The following is a 7,476-nucleotide window of genomic DNA, read 5'->3' on the forward strand; positions in this document are numbered from 1 at the left end:
TCATAAAAAGGCCAGTCAGATAAATTACTCCCCTAGGAGTGCCTCAATTTATCCTGATGCCCAGTCAGAATAGGTACACATGGTAGACGCCAGTTAGTTCTGCATTTAACTGAAGATAAGGTGTCTGGGGTGTCATATATGCTGACCAGGACACAAATGTGTTCTGGGCCCTTGTCTCTGGCCAGCATGTAAACGAGTAAGGTGGTGGAGGGCAGCAACTCAGACCCAAGTTAAGGCAAATAGTACAGAGTTAACTGGGAACCAGGATTTCAGTTGCTTTAAGTTGTACAATTAAAAATTGTCTTAAGTGCTTTTAAGGTCACTGTAATCTTAACATACTTCCATGAGCATGTTTTTTAAAGGAAAATGAGAGAATAAAGAAGACTTCACAATAAGCTGTAATTAACAGTTAGTTGCACTTGTACTCTTCAAGTATGAAGAGAAAAAATCTGCTAAAAGGCTAACAGTGGCAACATGAATCTGCTTTGACAGTGTTTAAGAGCCAGGAAAGCCTTCAGAGTGTTTGGCTGGGATTCAGGATGGGAGGTGGTGCCATTAATCCCCTCTAAGCCAGGTAACTCCCCTGCCTGTCACCACCAGACAAGGTGGGCCTCAGTGAGGAGTGGAGTTATGGTAGAATCAGGCAGGAGTGATCAACAGCCCAGAAAAATGCTCAAAGTTCATATAACCTTTTAAAAATGTAGAAACAAAATACATATTTAAGTAGTAATAATTACATATGAATACAACTTTTGAACTTGAAGATCCACATAGAATCAACCTGATTTATTTTATGAGCCTGATACAAATTTTTGCTCTCCCTCCTACCTACTTTTCTTCTTTCCTTTTCTTACCGCAAGTCATTTGCTTCACTCCCTTGCTGCATCTTTTCTAGGACAGAGATTTATTTCCCCCCTTCATGGTAAAGCACGTAGCACATTTTCTGGTGCTCAGAATTAATTAACAATAAAAATCTTTTTATTATGATCTGAGGACAATTTGCTCTCCTTTACTGGCATCCCATCACAGCCTTGACTGTGACTTGAACTGCAATTTAATCCTCATAGAAATTCAAAGATTTTACAGCTCAGTGTAGCTCCCAGGTTAGTGCTTGCAACAGTCCTCTTGGCTGCAAAGGAGAAGCAGTTTGAAATGCTCATCTGGCAAAATTATGAAACTCCTGTCTTCCACTACAGAGGAATTTCATGTGAAAACACAACAATCTGGGAAATAATCTGTGAAAAACATCCAACCCAGTTTCTCACACATCCCATAAAAGGAGCTTGCACCCTGCACAGCCGACTGGGTTTGAATAGAGTGCAATGAGAAATGTTTCGCTTTCCTAAAAATCAGAGCAATATGTTTATTTTTGAAGCTCTATCACTGAAAATAGATTGGATAATTAATGGAAAAGTTTCCAAAACATTCCAGCCCTGGCACTAAGCATGAGAAACTCCAGGCTGAAGGATGGCCAGAAATAGGAGCCACGGATCAGTCAACTCCAGAGGCACTGCAGTGAACCTGATGCCATAATCTGCCTACTGGGATCCAGTCCATCTCCAGGTGGAACCTGGAATCTGTAAAAAAGCCAGGAAAGGGGTTGGAGTTCAGAGGACATCAGATATCCCTGAAATGTCAGGAGCACAGTCCAGGCAGATCAATGTAATATTAAATATTTATAAGTTTCTACCATTTCCATTTGTGTTCTGTTGGAACATCTTTACTTCCAGGAAGGTGGGTGAAGCAGACATCAAGGATGGCAAAAGTATTTCTTGAAATGACAGCTGTGGTGGAATTGCAACCATTAAGAACTGCTGACCTGCATCAGGCCAGCAAGCAGCTATGTCAATCTGGAAGGCTTCATGGGGCAGCACACAGACAACTCTCTCAGTCTGACACCACTTCTGGTTGAAGAATAAGGTACACAGTCTGAACCTTGCAGCATTCCTCTCTATAAACAGCAATCCAGGTATTGCTAAACTTACACAAGCATGCTGCTAAATTCTTTTGAAGCTCTTGCAGAAATGGAGCTGCTGTCCTTTTCCTGACTTTAGAAAATACTTCTTTAAATATTCACATTTTAGGACAAATATTTTTATCCCCCCCAAAGGTAAATGCTTTAGATGTGCTGAACAAAATGGCCTCTACCACTTTGGCATAGAAGGGGGGATGGGAATTATGAAGTAAAAAATTTTACTCTTTAAAAAATTACCCCTAATTTTTCCTTGTAATTATCTTCAGTACCTGAATGTATGGTTTGGCAATGAAGAGCTGTCACTGTGGAGCACAGCAGCCAAAAAAAGGAGTGAGAAATGGCAGAAAATGCTTAAGCCACTGTGAATGGAAGTGGTACTCTGATTTGAACACTTGCATGTCAGCATATCACTGCAGCATTTTCAGATGCAGAGATACATCCTGACATGCATATACAGGCATGCACATGTGTTCCACACCCTTAGATTTGTTTCAAGTCTTAACTCAAGTTTGCAGCAGATACCACTTTCTCTGGTGCTGGCTGAAGATGAGGAAAATATCTCCCCCAGGAGCTAAGAACTATTGCAAGCCTAACCATTGCTGTTTGAAGGTTACAGCAAGGTCCAAGAATTGTGCCATATCTAGCAAACAAATAACTCATTCCTTTACAAATGTGTCCACTGCAGCATACCTTTCCCCATGGACAGAGGATGAAAAAGGCTCTGTGCAACAATTATAACCGTATTGCTTAATGGCATACTGAAGTACACTTAATGGTTATTTTACTGCAGTAAAATCTATGCACACAAAAATAACCATATCAATAGGTCAAAGTTTTAAAGCCCCATGTACAACACACGCAGTCTCAGCCTGCCAACAGTTATGCTACCATGCATACATGTCATACTGGTCTTTCGGGCTTTGCTGCCTGGCTTTGTTTCTGCTCCAAGCAGCCAGCTCAGCCAGGCAAGGCTTTGTCTGAACTCCAGCACAGACCAAGCTCAGACTCCACCATCACAGCACTCCATGGGCTCTTATACACCCTGTTCCTGCCTCAGCTGGACAGCATCAGCCCTTGTACCTGTGTCTCTAGAGATGGGAGGCAACTGTTCTCTGCTTGGCAGCCCCAGGGGCAGCTGAGTGCACCAGGTTCTCTTTATCATGTACAGGGAGGAGCTCAACAGGACAGATGTGATTCACAGGGATGTTTGGCCCCCAACAAACTCTGAAGGATGAGTTTTCTTTGATACCTTTCCAGCCCTCAGGAACTTCTGCAACCTCCCTAAGCAGGAAGAAACACATGCTCCATGTCTTTCCATCTCCCTCTGCCTGCCTTATCCTTCCTCATATTCTTTGTAAAAAAAAAAAAGCTTAGAATAATCCAAGTGAAAGAGTGATCAACAGTAAAGGAAGAGATGTGTTTTCTGCTTGCTAGCAGAAAACCAGCCCTAGATAGAAAACTTACATATCACAGGTGGAAGGCCCTCTGTGATACAAGGAAGTGGGAAATCAAAGCTCTGAACCAGTAAAGCTGAGAATGTCAAATGGGAATCACAATGAAAAATATCAGCTGGATCTGGAAATTAAAGTCCAGCCTCACAGAGTCTCAGAGGGAGGTGCAAAAAGAAACTGCTCACCAGAGGAATGATTTGGAGAAAACTAGAAATTCCTCAGTGAGGTGTCCTGTAGTTTGCAAGGAAAATTTAGGAGGCTGTTCCTCTCCACTCAGTACTGCATTGGCTGCTTCAGAACAAGTCTGCTGTAAAGAGGAAGGAGTCCAGTTACAAAAGCGAATAAGTTTAGTTGTATGGTAAGGAAGAAGAGGGAGAGCAGAAAGTGGATTGCTCTTACTGCAGATAAAACAGAATAAAGTACCTTACAAAAACTTGGTGAATCTGGGGTCGTATGGGAGAAGAAAAATAATGACAGACCATCTGTTATCTGGGGTGCAACTAGCACCATATTCATCTAAATCTGAAGTTGTTTTAAATCATCTGCAACAGAAATTATTTGTGATGACATCAGACTATTAGGTCATTGTCCATTCATCATGAGCTGGGACTCACCCAAATTTCCATCCATAGTCAGACCACCAGCCACTACAGTATAAATAACAAAACCTGTATTTCATTTTTGGCTCATATGCAGTTCTTTCACTAATAAAACATTGAAATCAGTGACCTGGCACTGTCCTGTTCAGTCCTGTTCCATGGACTGAACTGAGCAGACTGTGCATATTCATTTTTTGCCCCCAGACTGAGCAGAAGTCAATAAATGAGCTATAGCCAGTGCATTGAGATTTAGAAGAGTTTGATGGTACTTTTACTTTTACACCTCTGCCCTACCACCACCCCACCTGCTGAAGTATGAGCTCAGCTACTGAGGTGGCACCTCTTTCCAAGAACTTGAGGTTTTAGAAATGACAAGAACAGACTTTCCCATGGGAGCTGCCTGAAGGAGCAGTGATACATTTCCTGCATTCATTGTGTGTGTTTTGGGTCTCCTCGATATGAAATTAACAGGGAACAGGAGCAACAGCTGAAATTGTGAGGTCTGCAATGACTGAAGAGGTCCATTCCCTGCTGCTGCCTCTTACTCCTCTGCTCCTGCTGGCCCCCGGTGATGTGACAACCTTCCACCTCAGTTCAGTGACACTCCAGTGCCCAGTTCCCTAGCAGGCTCCTTTGTACCAGGCTGCTGTGTCTCAGCAGGAATCCAGGCTGCCAGCAGTGAAAATGCACATAGCCCAGAGCCTGAGGTGGAGACACACAGATGTAATGCCTTTTATTCTCTTTTGTCAGAAAAATGTAATTTATTTACTACTACTATACACTGTTAAAAGAGAGGAGCTTGTCAATACAAAAGTAATGCTGCTTTAGTACACTGATAGCATTAAACCAGCGCAGTTTCCTCAGGATGGACCCAGCTGCTGAATTCAAGGTGTTTATAGCACAACATTGCCAGGGGAATTAGCCATAAACACATAACAGGCCTTTGCAGCCCCCTTGACAGCATCAGGTGACATTTCAGTTAGATAAACAAAAGGACCATCCAGAACTCCACCTCCAATCAAAATAATAATGCTATGCAAGCAGGTCTGAATTTCTGCCTATACAGAAATACAGAGATAGATGCATCCAGAGGGTCCTCTCCAGATGGTCTGTACTAGCTCAGAAAATAGGTCCCTCAGTGCATCTCAGTGGGCATTAACAGGCCATAGGCAGTGAAGACCACTGACATTTAAGTACTTCACTGCTGAAGACACAGCCATGATGTTCCTCAAGCCTGAACAAATGGTACCTGTTCATCTGTCTCCTTGCCACTAATGTCCAGCTGACTCATCATCTGGCTACCTTGCAAGTGTCTCTACCTTGCAAGTGTCTCGTTCACACAGCGCTGCTGTTGATAGGCAGGCAGTTTCAGCAGGGGCAATAAGGACCACAAAAGCAGATCTAATGCCTTTTTTGTCTCCTTCATGTCAAATCTGCAGAGCAGTGAGTTAGCATGCATAGAATGAGTTTCTACTCCTCTGCCACACATTGAAATTGGGAAGTCCAGCTATGAGTTTCTGACAATGTTCCCCAACATCTTTTTATGTCACTATCACCACAATTCACTGATAAATACAGGAAGGAGGATGCAGAAGCCCCTTTCTTCCTTATCAAATCAACACACCTAGAGCACTGAATCTTTGGGGTTAAAACATGCAAAATAGCTTGTTACCACCCAATCTGCCTGAACACCATCATTTCATCCACAGACTGTACATTCACCATTAGTCTCTGCATTCCCCCCATCCTTGAAAGAAACAAAGTGTCAGCTAGAGCATAGAATACTTCAAAGTTCACTCTGCCTGAAGACTTTGAAGTTCTGCCTTGTAAAACTCTGTTAACTGACCCACAGTTCCTCTGTGCATGAGCATTTCTGAAGCAAACTGAAGCAGTATTGTATCATCAGGGACTTTCTCCTCCCTCATCAAACCCTAAATGCAGTTTGGGAATTCATGTTGGCAGAAAAAGTGCAGTCACTTTAGCTGACATTTTTCAGACAGGCAACTCATTGAGAGTCTACTCACTGCTGGGTGTTTAGAGAGGGGAAGGTGAAATTAAATCCTGCTGGCCATATACAGCTCAGCCCCACCAAATCAGGCACTGCCCCATATCTTGGTGATAGGAGGTTTGTTAAAAAAATTCTGCCTAGGTGTCCTCAAACTACCACAGGAACTATCAATCAGTTTTCACCCTGAAAACATGAAGTGTGAAAAACAAACTACCAGGGGAGAACCAAGCTCACACCACTGACTAGTAAGGTCAGTGAAACTGTCTGGAACTAACTAGACTTTGGCTTCAGTCCAGCACAGTAATTCCTACACATCTATCCTTGCCCTCAGGGATCATATGGGGTGCTTTTCTTGTAGTGTGCCTAGCACACAGCACCCCATGGCTTTTGGAATTCCCTTCAAGTTGATTGGATTTTTCAGGCTTTCTCCTTCATCTTCGTTCAGGATGCAAGTGAGAAAATCATGCTGGTTTTACTGGCATGTATTTCCCATCTTGATTCCAGTTCAATTTGTTTCTTTGTACAGCAGTTCCATTTAACTTCATGGGGTGGGGGTGGTGGTGAAATCTCCCCAGAAAACTCTCGGGAATTTTATAGAAAAATAAGGCTGGTGAGGTTACTGACTCCATTGTCTCCCCTAAGTGAAGTTCTGAGATTTTAAAAAAATGAGCACATACTTGGAAGAGAAAGTTTATTTAGGTCTGGAGTTCTGTTTTTGTAATTTTTCTCAAGGAAGCAGGGATTTTTTGAAAGCTACTAAGCTGCATTAAAAAAATCCTCATTTGACTTGTGTCCTTTTTTTGAAGTGTTTGACTGGAAGTGCCAAGTGTGGTGTTAACACATAGCGTGAGGAGTGAAGGGGAGGGAACATGTGCCAAGGTCACCTCCTCAGCAGTAGCCATGGCAAGCTTCACAGCAGTGATATAAAAACTCCCTCTGATACAAGATACCACTCACAGCTACTTTTTAAGAGCTATAAAAATACAGAGCAGGCACATATTAATTAAAGTAGTTCAGAGAGAAGCTCTGCATGTCTGTCTTGGCAGCGGGTGACTGAAGGGCAAATAGCACGTAGGGGAGCAGGATGTCCATGCACAGAGTTAGCAAAAATATTTTTGTTTTTATCACCTCCAGGTTTGTCAGTGGGCAGCACTGACAGATGGTTTGCAGCTGGGGAGCCAGTCAGCGTGCTGCTAAGAAAGCAATGTGACCTGTGTCGTGAAGCAGTGCATACTGTAAGGAAGCTTTTCTTCGTGACTAGCACAAATCTCTTTTGTTGACATTTAAGTCCATTACCTCCTGTCCTAGCTAGACTAGAAAGCACACCACAAAAATCCCCCTCCTCTTCAGAATGTTTCTTATTTACCTCTTTGTCCCTCCATTGTTCCCCCTAAACAAGACAAACTCAGTTCTTCTAGACTTTGCTCATAAGCCACACTTCCA

Source organism: Molothrus ater, chromosome 6, assembly GCF_012460135.2.
Source record: "Molothrus ater isolate BHLD 08-10-18 breed brown headed cowbird chromosome 6, BPBGC_Mater_1.1, whole genome shotgun sequence".
NCBI classification, from domain to species: domain Eukaryota; kingdom Metazoa; phylum Chordata; class Aves; order Passeriformes; family Icteridae; genus Molothrus; species Molothrus ater.